The sequence below is a fragment of the Rattus norvegicus genome, chromosome 7, assembly GCF_036323735.1.
Source record: "Rattus norvegicus strain BN/NHsdMcwi chromosome 7, GRCr8, whole genome shotgun sequence".
Taxonomy (NCBI): Eukaryota; Metazoa; Chordata; class Mammalia; order Rodentia; family Muridae; genus Rattus; species Rattus norvegicus.
This window is the reverse complement of record NC_086025.1, coordinates 71590132-71605128: the sequence shown is the minus strand read 5'-3', so window position 1 is coordinate 71605128 and position 14997 is coordinate 71590132. Positions and strand designations below refer to the sequence as shown.

The 14997-nt window shown below is 44.1% G+C and overlaps 1 long non-coding RNA gene across 1 annotated transcript; it reads right to left on the bottom strand.

The window, feature by feature from the left end:
- Positions 1-1159: 1159 nt before the first annotated feature.
- Positions 1160-14997, bottom strand: LOC120093641 (uncharacterized). The gene is made up of 3 exons (XR_005487070.2): positions 5032-14997; positions 2801-2908; positions 1160-2655 (listed from the first exon to the last, which is right to left on the bottom strand). It is a non-coding gene; the product is annotated as an uncharacterized LOC120093641 (long non-coding RNA).

Sequence of the window (14997 nt, the reverse complement as noted above, 5' to 3'; positions counted from 1 at the left end):
AGTTGTTCATGCTCCTGTAAATAGGCCGTCCCCTATATTCTACAAATAACCTTGGTAGCAACTCTCCTTTCACACACTCACACTCATACACACACTCACATGCACAAATACTCTTAGACACATACCCACTTTCACACACACTCAGACACACACTTACATGCACACATACTCAGATACAAACTAACACACTTACACACACACACACACACACACACACATGCACACACACGCACACAGTAGAAGGATGACCTGTTGGAAAGAGGAAGTAGATCTGGGGTCCCTGGAAGTTGGAGTGAAACAAGATAGGGTGGAGTGAGGGTAAACATAAGCAAAATGCAGGACATACATGTATGAAAATGTCATAAGGAAACCCACTGCTATATATTATTAATATAGATAATAAATTCAACAAACACACAGGAAGCCCTGGGGAGAGTGACAGGTGGGATGCTGGGTGGAGGCACACACACAACTCTAGCAGGAGTTCAAGGACAGCCTCGGCTACAGGAGAACAGGCCGTAAAATTAAAAACCAAGAACGGGGTGGGAGGGGTAGCACACCCCTCTAATCCTAGCACTCAGAAAGCAGAGTCAGGATCCTATCATGAGGTCAAAACCAGCCTGCTCTACACAGTGAGCTCCAGGCCAGCCAGGACTACAAAATGAGATGCTGTCTAAAAGATAAAAATGCAACAGAGTAACTGACTGGAGAGCTTTACACGAAACCATAGGGTTTACAGCTGCAGCTGAACTCTCAAATTGTGCTGAGCCACCGACTTGTACAGCAAGATTTGAGGTTTTTCTCTCGGGACAGTAGAGTGGGGGTGCCCCTAGATACACCATCCCTCCGCTTCTAGTCTAAGCCTTGGATGGCAGCACGGTTTGGTCTTTCTTGAAAGAAGCAGGCTAAGTTCCAGGACGCTGCTGTGCAATCTCAGGAATGACCCCAAATGCTTTCTCAGACAGAAAATTTGTATCATTCGGGAATTTTTTTAGTTCTTGCTTCACAGAAAGAAGCTTTGAATACATAATCCTATCCAGAAGCAGTTCCCCCCACCCCACCCGAAGGATTCGCAAGTCCCAGTCAGGCAGTCTCGGAGCTCTGGCTCCCTCTGCCAAAGGTCTCCTCCCTCCACTGTATTTTTGATGGTTTCCTCTAGCCTGGCTCCTTCCTTCCCTTCAGACTACAATAATGCCACTCCAGCCTAAAACCAGCCCCTGCCCTCCGCCCTTCCTCCCCTGCAGCTCCCGCATTCTTTGCTTTTACCCCAGGCTTCCTTCTCGGGCTGCTCGGGCTTCCTCACTTTCTTTCCAGGGGCTCCTCTGGAACCTGGGATCTATCTCCAAAGCCAGACAGCCTCTTCATTCTCCACAGAGACCAAACCTGGGCCTGCTCCCTACCTCAGGCTGCTGCTACCATTTCATATCATGGCACCACCCCTCCTGGACATCTCTGTTTCTCCCTCAGCCTCTGGGGTCTATGGCTTTGAATTCGATGGCTGTATCCTCATCCATCTCTCCTGGGTGGTCCTTGGTCTTCCAAGGTTAACTACAACTTTTTTTTTCTTTTTTTCGGAGCTGAGGACCGAACCCAGGGCCTTGCGCTCGCTAGGCAAGCACTCTACCGCTGAGTTAAATCCCCAACCCCTAACTACAACTTTTAATTGGTCCCTAAAGTGTCTGCTTTTCTATTCCTTTTCTGTTATAATCATCTCTCCAGCCAACAATAATCTAACCCAGAGGTCCTCAAAAGTAGCCTCACACAGAAGTCACTTGGTTGACTGTGAGTGTGTTTGTGTGTGCATTCACACATGTGCATGTCCATTAGGCTCAAGTTCAGGACCTTGTGTATGCTAAGCAAACTGCATTCTACCATGGAGCTATATACTGGGCCCAGAATTATTAGAGCAATTATTTTTTGAGACAGTGTCTCTCTATGTTGCTGTGCTGAAACTCACTATGTAGACCAGGCCTGCACCTAATTCATAGGGATCAGCCTGCCTCTGCCTTCCAAGCATTGGAATTAATGGCGAACATCACCACACCTGGATCTATTTTACAGATTTTTAAAATCCTGATGCCCGATCTGGTGAGATGGCTAAGTGGGTAGAAGTGCTTGTTGTACAAGCCTGACAACCTGAGTTCAGTCCCCAGAACCCACTGTAAAAGGCATAAATTGACTTCTGAAAGTCGTCCTCTGACCGCCACAGACTCATCCACCTACAGACACCTACACCTACACACACACACACACACACACACACACACACACACACACACACACATACACGGTGATGGTGATGGTGATGATGATGATGATGATGATTTTATTTTTTTTTAAGTTTTTATTGTATATGAGTATACTAGCTTTCTTCAGACACACCAGAAGAGGGCACCAGATCCCCCTATAGATAGTTGTGAGCCACTATGTGGTTGCTGGGATTTGAATTCAGGACCTCTGGAGGAGCAGTCAGTGCTCTCAACCTCTGAGCCATCTCTCCAGCCCATGATGATAATTTTAAACAGTAACAGTAAATTAAAATGTTTTAAAGGATCTTGATGCCCACTCCACTCATATCAGTTAAATGTGAGTGCCTGACAGAGATGGACATTGGTGTCTTGAAATCTCCGCAGACATGACTGCAATCTCCAGTACCTGGAAGACGAACAAAGGAAGACGTATCACCACAAGTTAGTAGCCAGCCTAGGCTCTAGAGAAAGGTTCTGTCTCAAACCACCACCACCAATAACAACACCACACATCCACACCCCAAAAAGAAAATGGAAAAGTCTTCAAATACCTCTAGGCATGGTGTCTCACACTTGCAACCCCCACACGAAGAAGAGTGAGACAGGGGGATTGCTCTGAGTTCCAGAGTGGCCTAGGATTGCCAGAGAGTGCCAGGTCCCTGTGTCAGAAGCAAAACAAGCTCAACAGCAAACCAGCAGGAACTGGAGAGATGGTCCAGCTGTACCGGTTGCTCTGAGAGGATCTGGGTTTGAGTGGGGATGGATCCCACTGTAACTACAGTTCTGGGGTCTGATGCCTTCTCCTGTCCTTTGACAGTACGAGGATTGCAGTGGTACACTGACATACATGTACAAAATACCCATACACACAAAATAAAAATAAACAAATCTCTTAAAAATAAAAACAAAACAAATAAACAAGACGCAGACTTCGGATAAGAAAACAGGATTTTGGGGCCACTGCTCTATAGGATAACATAATGGATGATGCATACCACTATACAGATGTGGAAACCCACAAAATACACAGTAAGCCTTAATGTGAGCTGCAGGCTTCCAATGATTGCGATGTATCAAAGTAGGTTTATTAATTATACCACATGTTCCTCAGGCATTGGCACATGTCGACAAAGTATATATATATATATATATATATATATATACACACACACACACACACACACACACACACACACACACACATACACGTGTGTGAAGCAAGAAGTTTACAGAACATCACTGTATCTCTCTGAATATTGCCTTAAACCTAGAATTTAAAGACTGGAGAGCTGGCTCAATGGTTAAGAGCACTTAACCATTCTGCTCCTCCAGAAAACCTGAGTTTGATTTCCAGCCTGTGCTGGGCAGCTCACAACTGCAGTAACTCCAGAAGATATAGTTCTTCTTCCTGCTTCCACAGGTGTGCATACAAGCATACACATACATGGTATACATTCATACAGACACAAGTATACACTGCATACATTCACACACATAGTAGACATTCTCGCAGACACATATAAATAAAATAGAAAATCAACAACAAACAAAACTTGTCCTAAAAAAAAAAAACGTACATTTTTAAAAAGCAGGATTCAATGATGCACACTTGAGAGTTGAAGGCCAGCCTTGCATCACAGCAAGTCCAAGTCTAGTCTGGGCTACCTAAGACCCTGCCTCAAAAAGAAATAAACAACAACTACTGTCCAAAGATCAGCCACTCCCCTTACCAAAAGGCATGAGATTTTTAAAATATATTTTTTAATATGTAATTATTTATTTATTGAATGTGCATTGGTGTTCTGCCTGCATGTATGTCTGTGTGAGGGTGTTGGGTCCTAGAGTTACAGATTGCTGTGAGCTGCCATGTGGGTGCTGGGAATTGAACCTGGGTCCTCTAGAAGAGCAGCCTTAACTGCTGAGCTTTCTCTCCAGCCCCCACATCAAGATTCTTCATTTGGAATCCAATTCTAGGGAATAGGTGAACCCCAAGGGTGTGCATAGTGCATACATTTACCTATTCAGGAGCCTGAATCAGAAAGGCCTTTAAGAGGCTGCTGTGGGGGTTGGGGATTTAGCTCAGTGGTAGAGCACTTGCCTAGCAAGTGCAAGGCCCTGGGTTCGGTCCCCAGCTCCGAAAAAAAGAAAAGAAAAAAGAAAAAAGAAGAGGCTGCCGTGGTGGCTCATGCCTATACTCCCAACATTCAAACATTCAGGGGGTGTGGACAAGTGGATTACCTTAGAGACCAGCCTGGATTACATTCAGTGTGAGAACCAATTATCTATCTATCTATCTATCTATCTATCTATCTATCTATCTATCTATCCACCCACCACCCCATCCATCTACATGTATATGTATATATGATATATAAAGTATTCACTATTCAACACTAACTGTATTCCAAGCACTGTGCAAAGTCCTCTACATGTAATAGCCCACTAATATTCAAAATTCTCTCTAAAGGAGGAGTCTTTCACTTTCTTATACATGGTTATCAATAACTGTCCCCAAATCAGCAAGTCCTTCATGTCTGGCTTCACACCCAATCAGATCCCCTCCTCCAGCTTTCCAGGTTGCAGATATAATCAGAATAGCAAAGCAAGGCCTCCATCATCACCTCATCTGCCTTGCCCAGTGCTTGCTTTCTGCTCAGCTTTCTCTGGAGAAATCGTGTAATCCATGCTGGTCCTCATAGCTGTGATGACCTCTGTCTGGATCATCTCAGCATCCCACTTACACTGTAAGACCAGCTCTAACATAATATCCCTCCCTCCCTACCTCTTTGGTAGGCACTGACCACATGGCACAAGGTGTATTGATGATAGACAGAGGAGTCGTGTCTTCCCTTGGGAGAAGCAGCCCCACAACATCTTGAGTGACCCATTGGCTCACAAAGGGCTCGTTGGAAAACAATGTAATCTAGCTGTGCTTTGTACTTAGGAGGGAGGACCCAGGTTGTAACTTGGAGGAGTAGGCCTTTGTCTCATGAGAATGACGTGTAGGATGTTATGCTTCCAGGATATCCCTACTGATCTGATAGGGTTATTGTTAGGATTCGTTGAAATAGTTATTTACAAGCATTCAGCGTTTGTTCAACACATGGTCAGAAAGACTGCCTTATTAAGTAGTCTCTTCTCATACCACTGGCTTACTAGCCATCCATGTCAAAAATGCAGACTTAACTGTCCCCAGCCACATGTCTTCCAATAGCTGGCCACTGCCCTGGCAGTCCCCCCCCACTTTGACACAAACACTTTCCTCATTGCTGCGGTATGCCGCACAGCTGAGCGTGCCACCCCAGGAAGGCGCCACTGAATGGCTATGATATAAAATTAGTTTGATGAAATGTCTCCAGTGCTTCGACAAAGGGTGAGAGGGAGGAAAGGCATTGTGTATGGTTATGCAAACACGGTCAGGAAGGAGCACCACAGTTCTGATGCTCTCCTGTCAGGACAACCTTACAACAGGGCACTTGGGAACCAGTGAAATCAAAGTTGTCTTTTGATCAAAGCTATCAACTGATGACAATTCCATAACTTTGAAAAAATTTAGATTTATTTTATTTTATGTGTGTTTTGCCTGCAGGGCATAGATGTGTACCACATGCATACCTGGTACCCTTGAAGGTCAGAAAAGGACACTGGATCCTCTGGAACTGGAGTTACATAGATGGCTGTAAGCTACCAGACGGGTGCTAGGGTTCCCACTCAAGGTCTTTGTTAGCTGCTGAACCATCTCTCCAGTCCCCACATGTTTGATGTGTACAAAGCCTAAGTGATCTTATACCTTCTAGCTATTCTGTTTCAGAATGAGTTAGGGAATGAGGCAGGGTCTCACTATAAAGCCATAGCTGGCCTGCACTTAATATAATCAACTGTGTTAGTCTTGAATCTTCCCAATCTGCCTCCTGATTACTGGGATTACAGGCACCATCATGTTTGGTTCTACATATTCCTGGGTTTTGCTTTTCTTTTTCTTTTGATTGTGTGTGTGTGTGTGTGTGTGTGTGTGTGTGTGTGTGTGTGTGTGTGTGTGTGTGATAGGCATGTGTATATGCCTTGGTTCAAATGTGGAGGTCAGAAGACAACTTTCAGAATGGGTTCTCTTCTTCCACCATGGGCTCTGGGCCTGACCTCAGGCGGTCAGGCATACTTGGCTAGTTCTTTTACCCACTGCACTGACCTATCTTGATGATCCTGGAGTTTTTGAGACAGGGTTTCATATAGTTCAGGCTAGCCTCAGATTTACTATGTAGTTGAGAATGACTTTGAATTTCTGATTCTCTTGCCTCTACCTCTCAAACACTGTGATTACAAGCATGCATCACCGTACCTGGATCCTTCTGTGTTCTCTTAAGGTTATCCCAGCTTCTTTGCTTTTGTATCAAAGACTGGGTTCTCATATGGAGCCAGAGAAAGTAATAAACTAATGGTCTCATTATATATACTAAGAGTCATGAAGTGTGAGGATTTTGACAGTTCACAAAAAGAAAAGAGATAGGGGCTAGAGAGATGGCCCACTGGTTACAGCACTGGCCACTGGATTCTCAGTGCCCACACAGAAGCTCATAAACTTCAGTCCTAGGGGGATCTGATGTCTTCTGGCTTCCATGGACTCCAGTCACTAATGTGGTATACAGCTGTTGGGCAAACATTCATACACATAAAAAACTTAAAAAGAAAATGAGTGGCAGGAGAGATTGTTCAGTAGTTAAGAGTACTTGTTCTTGGAAAAGATCTGGGTTGGTTTCCCTCTCTATCAGTTGGCTCACAACTGTAGCTCCAGCCTCAGGGGATCCAGCCTCTGGCCCCCTTAGACACTCATGTATTCAACTTACACACACACACACACACACACACACACACACACACACACACACACAATTAAAAATACATTACATCTTAAAACAAGTGTGGCATATATTAGTAATGGTTTCCATTGCTATGAAAAGACACCATGAGCAAGGCAACTCTTATAAATTTATTTATCCATGTGTTGGGGCTGGCTTACAGTTTCAGAGGTTCAGTCCATTATCATTATGATTTCGAAGGATGGAAGCATCCAGACAGACTTGGTGCTGGAGGAGCTGAGAGTTCTACACCTGGATCTGAAGGCAGCCAGGAGGAGACTGTCTTCTTCCGTCAGTCAGGAGGCGGGTCTCTTTACCACTACGGGCAGAGCTTGAGCACAGGACCTCAAAGCCCACACTCACAGTGACACACTTCCTCCAACCAGGCCACACCTCATAATGGTGCCACTTCCCATGGGCCAAGCATATTCAACCCACCACATATACTATACACAATACTTTTTTTTAAATAAAAGAAAGAACTGAAAAGCCGAAAGACTATCCAGAATGAATGAAGGAAACCGTCACCCTATTCCCACTGGCACAAGCCTTTTGCTGGGCTGGAGATAGTTGTACACACCTACAATCTCTTCCTTCACTTGGAGGATGAAAGCAGAAAGATCACAAGTTTGAGGCCAACACAGGCTACATGCGTAGCAAGCTCTAGGCCTGGGCTTCACAATGACAAGAAAACACAAAAACAAAAACTACAACAGGAAACCCTCACTGGAAGAATTACAAACTGAATCATGTCTGTGTGTCTGTCTTAAATGCATACATGAGGGTTATGGCTACTAAGCTAGCCCAATGGTACAGCACTTGCCTTGTGTGCCTGCTTTGATTCCTAGCACCCACATGGTGGCTCCCAAGCATCTGTAACTCCAGTTCTGAAGGATTTCACACCCTCTCATGGCTTCTATGGGTACTAGGCATGCAAATGGCTCACAGTCATGCATGCAATCAAAATACTCACATACGTGCATAACTGAGAAATTACAAAGTAAGTAAAGAAAGTCCTTAGCCTCTGTGTGTCTCAGTTTTATTATAAGATAAGGACAATTACAGCCGCATAACAACGTCTTCCTGGTGTGGATGAGGTATATAAATGGCTAGATGGTTGTATGCCTCATGGTGAGTGCTCATTACTCAGTTACCCATTGTTACCACTGAAAGGAAATCATTGGATGTCCATTGTGTATATGGAGTGATGACAATGTATAGTTCTAAGTTCGTTCTCCACACAGCCGTCTTCTTCTTGTGGCTTTTAAGTATCTTCTTTGTTTAAGTACTGAACTTTATTACAGTTGGCAGGTACCAAGTCATGGCCCCTGAGCATTGTAAGGTAAGAAGACACTTGGCTTTCTTGGTTTTTTTGTTTGTTTGTTTGTTTGTTTTTTCTTTTTTCGGAGCTGGGGACTGAACCCAGGGCCTTGCGTTTGCTAGGCAAGCGCTCTACCACTGAGCTAAATCCCCAACCCCTGCTTTCTTGTTTTTTGAGACAGGGACTTTGTATATAGCTGTCTTAGTTAGGGTTTCCAATGCTGTGAGGAGACACCATGGCCAAGGCAACTTTATAAAGGACAACATTTAATCGGTGATGGCTTACAGTCTCAGAGGTTCAGTCCATTATCATCATGGAGGGAAGCATGGCAGCATCCAGGCAGGCATGGCAGTGGAAGAGCTGAGAGTTCCAAAGGTAACCAGTAGAAGACTGGTATCCTCAGGCAGCTAGGAGGAAGCTCTCTTCTGCAATGGGTAGAGCCTAAGCATAGGAGGAGACCTCCAGAGTCCACCCCCACAGAGACACACTACCTCCAACAAGGCCACACCTCTTAACACTACCTTCCGTACGGGGCAAGAGTATTCGAACCACCCTAAATAGCCTGAAACTTGTTATCAAGACCAGGCTGTCTGTAAACGTGTGACAATCCTTCTGCCTCCAAGTGCAACCATGCCTATAATCTCTCCTCCCAAGCTCCCACCTCCCCGCTCCAGTCTTGATATGTAGGCATCTAGTTGGTCTGAAACTCATTCTAACCTTGAATTTATGATTTTTTTTATTTTTATTTTTTATTTTTATTTTTTTTTTTTGGTCTTAGCCTCCAGAATACTGGGATTATTAGGAGCGAGTCACCTAACTCAATTGGTATATTCTGCCTGTTTGTTTTGAGACAGGTTTCTCGTAACCCAGGCTGCCTTCAAATTCACTAGTAGACTGTCCTTGAACTCTTGACCCACCTGCTTCTATTGCCTAAATGCTGGAATTACAGGCACCACATTTAGCACAGTGTAGTCTTTCAAAACAGCTATCTTGATTTATGGAATGTGACTTTCCTTAGTTTAAAAAAATCCAGGGAAGGGGACTGGAGACACAACTCAGTTGGTGGAATGCTCCCTGGTTAGCATGAAGCCCTGTGGTCAATCTTCAGTACCAACCATGGAAAGCCAAGCACAGAACTACATGGCTATAATCCCAACCCTAGGAAGTTAAAGCATCAGAAACTCAAGGTCATTCTCAGGCACATGGTGAGCTAGAGGCTAAGTCAGGTCCTGTCTTAAAAGAAAACAAACAAAATCCTCACTATTTATCACACTGTGGTAGCTCATGTGCTTGTGCTTGGGAGCCTCAGACAAGAGGGAGCCTCAGACAAGAGGACCGCTGGATATTTTAGGTCAGCCTGAGCTGCAGTGAGATCCTGTCTCTATAAAAAGAACGACAAGCCCACCCCACCCCCTAACACTTGTGATTTATGACAGGAAATCAAAGGGTCATACAAAGGTCTCAAAATGCCCAGAACTGAATTCACCTCACAAGCCCTTCAGGAATTTCCTCCCTCACCTTATTATCTATGCATATTACCCACTAATAAGAAGATGGCCCCAATCCAGAAAGGTCACTAAACAGTTAAGAGTGCTTACTGCCTTGCAGAAGACCTAGGTTCTGTTCCCAGCACCCATATGCACGGTGGTCTACAACCACCTACACTAACTACAGATGTCTAGGATTGAACATCCTCTTCTAACCTCCGTAGGATCCTGCATACACATGGTGTCATACAAGTACTCGGGCATACACATATAAGATAAAGTAAAATAATAAATCTTTAAAAAAGAACAGCCTCGATCATATGAAATTTAAAAGCTTCCCTCTATCCTCAGACCTGGAGACTGAGCTGTTCCTGGCATGGGAAGTGAGTTAGTACTCTCTCCATAGATGCCAACTTGCAAAGAACTCTCTGTATGGATGCAATGAAATCAAAATCCAAGTGGTGCCTCTCTCTGATGCAGGCTCCATGTGAGATTGGCTGGCAGAAAAGGACATTAGGTTCTGTGGAGAGTCTCAAGGGTAAAGTGGGGCTCCATTCTAGAGAGTTCTAAGAACAATGCGGTTTGCTAGTTTCCTGTGGTCCAACTACCTGTCCCATGGGTGGATCCAGGGGAAATAGCTAAACGTCATGGAAGACATTAGGAATCTTCCATGTGGAACAGTAGCCTCAGGGCCTTTCTTTAATGTGAGGTTAGGGGCATCAGGAATGGTACTGTCAAGACTAGCCTGTGCTACAGCAGACTTTGTCTTTTAAAAAACGTTTCCAAGAGGAATGCCCTGGAGAGATAGCTCAGAGGTTAAGAGCACTGGCTGCTCTTCCAAAAGATAGAGGCTCAATTCCCAGCACCCCCATTTCCCCTCACAACCATTTATAACTCCAGTTTCAGGGGATCTGATACCCTCAAATAAATTAACAAGAAGCTAGAGAGATGACTTAATAAAATACTTGTTGAACAAGCCTAAAAACCTGAGCTAGATTCTTAGCACTCACAGAAAGGTCAGAGAGGGCAAGAGGTTCCCTGTGGCTTACTGGCCAGCCAGTTTAACCAATTCAAACAACCAAACTCTAGATTGAAAAAGTAAGTTGATGGATAATTCAGGAAGACACTCAACATTGACCTCTGACCTCCACACACGTGCTCACACACATGCTTACATATGTCTACACACATACAAGCATATATGTATGAGCATGTGTGCATACACAAAAAAACCAAGCAGGAGATCAAGCAAAATGACTCAGTAGGTAAAAGTGTCTGCTATCAAACTTGACAACCTGGATTTGATTTCCAGAACCCACATAGTAGAAGAAAAGAAACTTTGACCTCCACACATGTGATTTGGGTGTCCATGGCTACATACATAACATAAATAAACGTGTAATAAAAAGAGACTAAATAAAAGGTAATATAGAACCTAGATAGCCAAACCAGGCACGGCAGTGGCCTGCCTGTAATCCCAGAATTCTAGAGGCTGAGGCAGAAAGATCAATTGTGAGATCAAAGCCAGCCTGGGCTCTATACAAGACACTGTCTCAAGAAGTAAAGGGTTCCTTCTCCAGGATCTTCCCCCCAACTCTTGACTCCCCAACCCTCTACCCCTGCTTACTTGTTGTGTGCCACCAGTCTGTGGTTTTCAGATGTGCCTTCCTGCCTTACACTGTGGCTTTGCCTATGCCATCCCTCCTACAGGAAATGTCCCTATGTGTTTGGTCACCCGGAAAGTTCCATGTCTCTCAGGATTTGGCTCAGGAGCCATCTCACCTCTATGACCAAGAATGACCTCTCTTCTTGCCACCTGATCCTGATACCAGTGAGCCTACAGTCCTTCAGAAGGGAGCCAGTGAGCATTTATATTACTCTGTTAGCAGTATTTCTATGTCTGCTTTGGACAGGGTCTCGTGTAGCCAGGCTGGACATATCAGCCATCCTGTCCCAGCCTCTAAAGTGTTGGAACATAGTCATATGCTACCATGCCTGGCATATGTATGCATTTTCCCAGCTTCCAAAGGGCAGGAGCTACCCTGTGCAAACAGGGGAACCTGAGCTCTAAGTGGATGAACAGTTCTCCCTGAATTGGATCCTCAAGATCAGCCACATGGAATGATTGCTGGGGTGCCCCAAGGTGAAGGTTGTCTTCCAGAACTCTGTTACCTTGGTTCTGTCCCTGTCTAAATAGCAACATCATTTGAACACTTGGCTCTCTTCCTGTCTAAATAATGATTGCCTTTCCATCTAGCCCGATAAATCCTTAGAGTACCTTTTTGTTGTGGTTATATAATGCTTAAATACTTAAAGGAGATGTGACTTTAGACTAAAGGCATAAGGAAGGTCTGAGTACTCCTGTGAATGCATTGGAAGTCAGGGCATGCAACCTTCATTAGTAACAGCACAGAAATACAGTAGCAACCTACAAAAGTTTCTATGGGCTTTAATATTGAAGCAGCTTACAGACATCTCACTACCCCCTGGAGAGGCATTCCATGGGAAGACCACACTTGGTTTCCGGCTGGAACTAAAACCACCATTCCTCTCCTCCTTGGAATTTTCCCCAAATGAATCTGTTCACACTGGGTTACTGTGGGTCCCCAGATTTGTTTTAATATCATTATGATTTAGTGGCATTGGGATGGGGGATGGTTCAATGGATAAGGCAAAGTAAGTACCTGGAAAGCTTGAGGACCTGAGTTCACATCCCTAGCACTGTGGGAAAAAACCTGGGTGCAGAAATGCACACTGTAACCCAGGTGAATGGAAGAGGACCCAGGCAGGCCTTGAGGGCTCCTGACTGAGCAGCCTATCTGAAGCAATAAGTTCCAGACTGCCTTACATGAGTCCCTGCTCCCACATGTGTACAAATAGACCAAGCTTCCTGTCATAGACATAGATGCTTTGATTGTTCATAAACAAACAAACAAATTTAGTAGCACTAAGTAGATGCCTAATATCCTCCAATCACTGTCCATTTCAGACCATATCTGTTGCCAATACCCATTAAACTTTACCTCTCCATTCCTCTAGTGCCTGGTAACTTCTCTTCAGTCTCTGAATTAACCTACCATGGGCATTTTGTACAATGTTTTGTCCTTTTGTGGCTATGTTATTTCACTTTCTGTAATGTTCTCAGTATTTGTCCTTTTGTAGCAAATATCAGTACTCCATGCCTTCTACAGTCAATACTATCCCATGTATGTGTGCCGTGTCTCACTAATCCTGTCTTCTCTTGCGGCATTCATGTGGTTTCAACCTTCTGGCTGTTTTAAGGGGTTATAAATCCATGGTTTAAATTCTATTGGCTGTAAGCCTACAAGTGGAATTGTGGAAACCTACATGTGGAATCATATGACAATTCAGTTTAACTTCCAAGGAAAGCCAGATCCCTCACCTCCAAACACAGTGGCTCCGGGGCTGGGGATTTAGCTCAGTGGTAGAGCGCTTACCTAGGAAGCGCAAGGCCCTGGGTTCGGTCCCCAGCTCCGAAAAAAAGAACCAAAAAAAAAAAAAACACAGTGGCTCCATCAGTTTGCATTCCCAACGGCAACATTCAAGTGTTTCAATTTCTCTACATCCTTACCAACATTAAAAATTTTCGGGCTGGAGAGATGGCTCAGCGGTTAAGAGCACCCGACTACTCTTCCAGAGGTCCTGAGTTCAATTCCCAGCAACCACATGGTGGCTCACAACCATCTGTAAAGAGACCCGATGCCCTCTTCTGGTGTGTCTGAAGTCAGCTACAGTGTACTTATATATAATAAATGAATAAAATCTTAAAAAAATTTTTTCACAGGTATGTGTGTTTCTGTGTATGTATATGTATGTATGTATATATGTATATTAGCAATCCTAATTTGTTTTATCGTTTAGATTTTTCTTTCAACAACGACTACTGGTGTTGAATATATTTCAATATGCAGCTAGAGGTGCTCTCTGACAACCTGATTGCTGCCAAGGACCAGCCTCAGCTTGGAGAGGGGTTCTTGAGGAAGGGGTATTTGGGAACAGCGAAAGAATAACTGGAAGTCAATCATGGATACAAGCTGACAGCTCTGTGTTCTGCTCAAGCTGGCTCTCCAAATAGCTGTGTAGATAGCTCAGCTCTTGCAGACTAAAGCCCAGTCTTTTATTTATACATCAATTCAATCTTTACCCTAGGTTCTCTTTTGATTATCCCAGAAATCAGAATTTTGTAACCTTAGCCCCTTGATTCTTAGAAAGAGACAGCAAGTACATATTTTTTTTAACATACCAAAAGAACTCAGAGATCTGCCTGCCTTTGTTAGCACAAACAATACTTTGAGCTGGGTGGGAACCCTTCCTGAGACTACCATTCCCGTCATGCCTGGACCTAAACTTGCTCTGTCCCAGGCTGACCTTGAATTCAGGAATCTGCCTGCCTTTGTAAGTATAAGCTTACAATAAGCTAGGTAGTTGTGGATCTGACTCTGAGATCACCATTCCCCAAATTTCCTTTATCTCGTTCCTTAATATCTTACTGATAAGCTGGCTCATTAATGCAGCTGTCTCTGTTCTTCTAGGTCCATGAAGCCCCTCATACAATTCATATTGCATCTTTATATTTTGCGTAGCTGAAAAATTATACATTCTTGAACTCATGTTTTCAGAGTTCTTTCCCACAGCCTTAACGGCTGTCCTGAAGGTCACAGCATTCACCACCTTGTTGCAGAACACATTCTAACCTCCCAGACTCATGCTGTTTCTCATTATCATGAAGTCATTAACCCAGAACATTCCTCAAAGGAGGAACATGGAAATATGTACATTATTATACAAACAAGCCCCACACCCACAACAACCATCAGCACTTTTGGAGGCCCAAACCCTGCTAGCTCTGCTCCAGGACTGGGAACTGTGTTGTTCCAACTCTTATGCATGGGAGGACTTGGCATATCCCAGGAACCAACATGGTAGAAGCAGACAATCCTGTGGCACACCCTCAAGTGTACACACACACACACACTCAAGCACATGCACACACTCACACATACACAAATACATATGAATACACATACAGACATATGTATATACACAAAAATATCCACATATATACA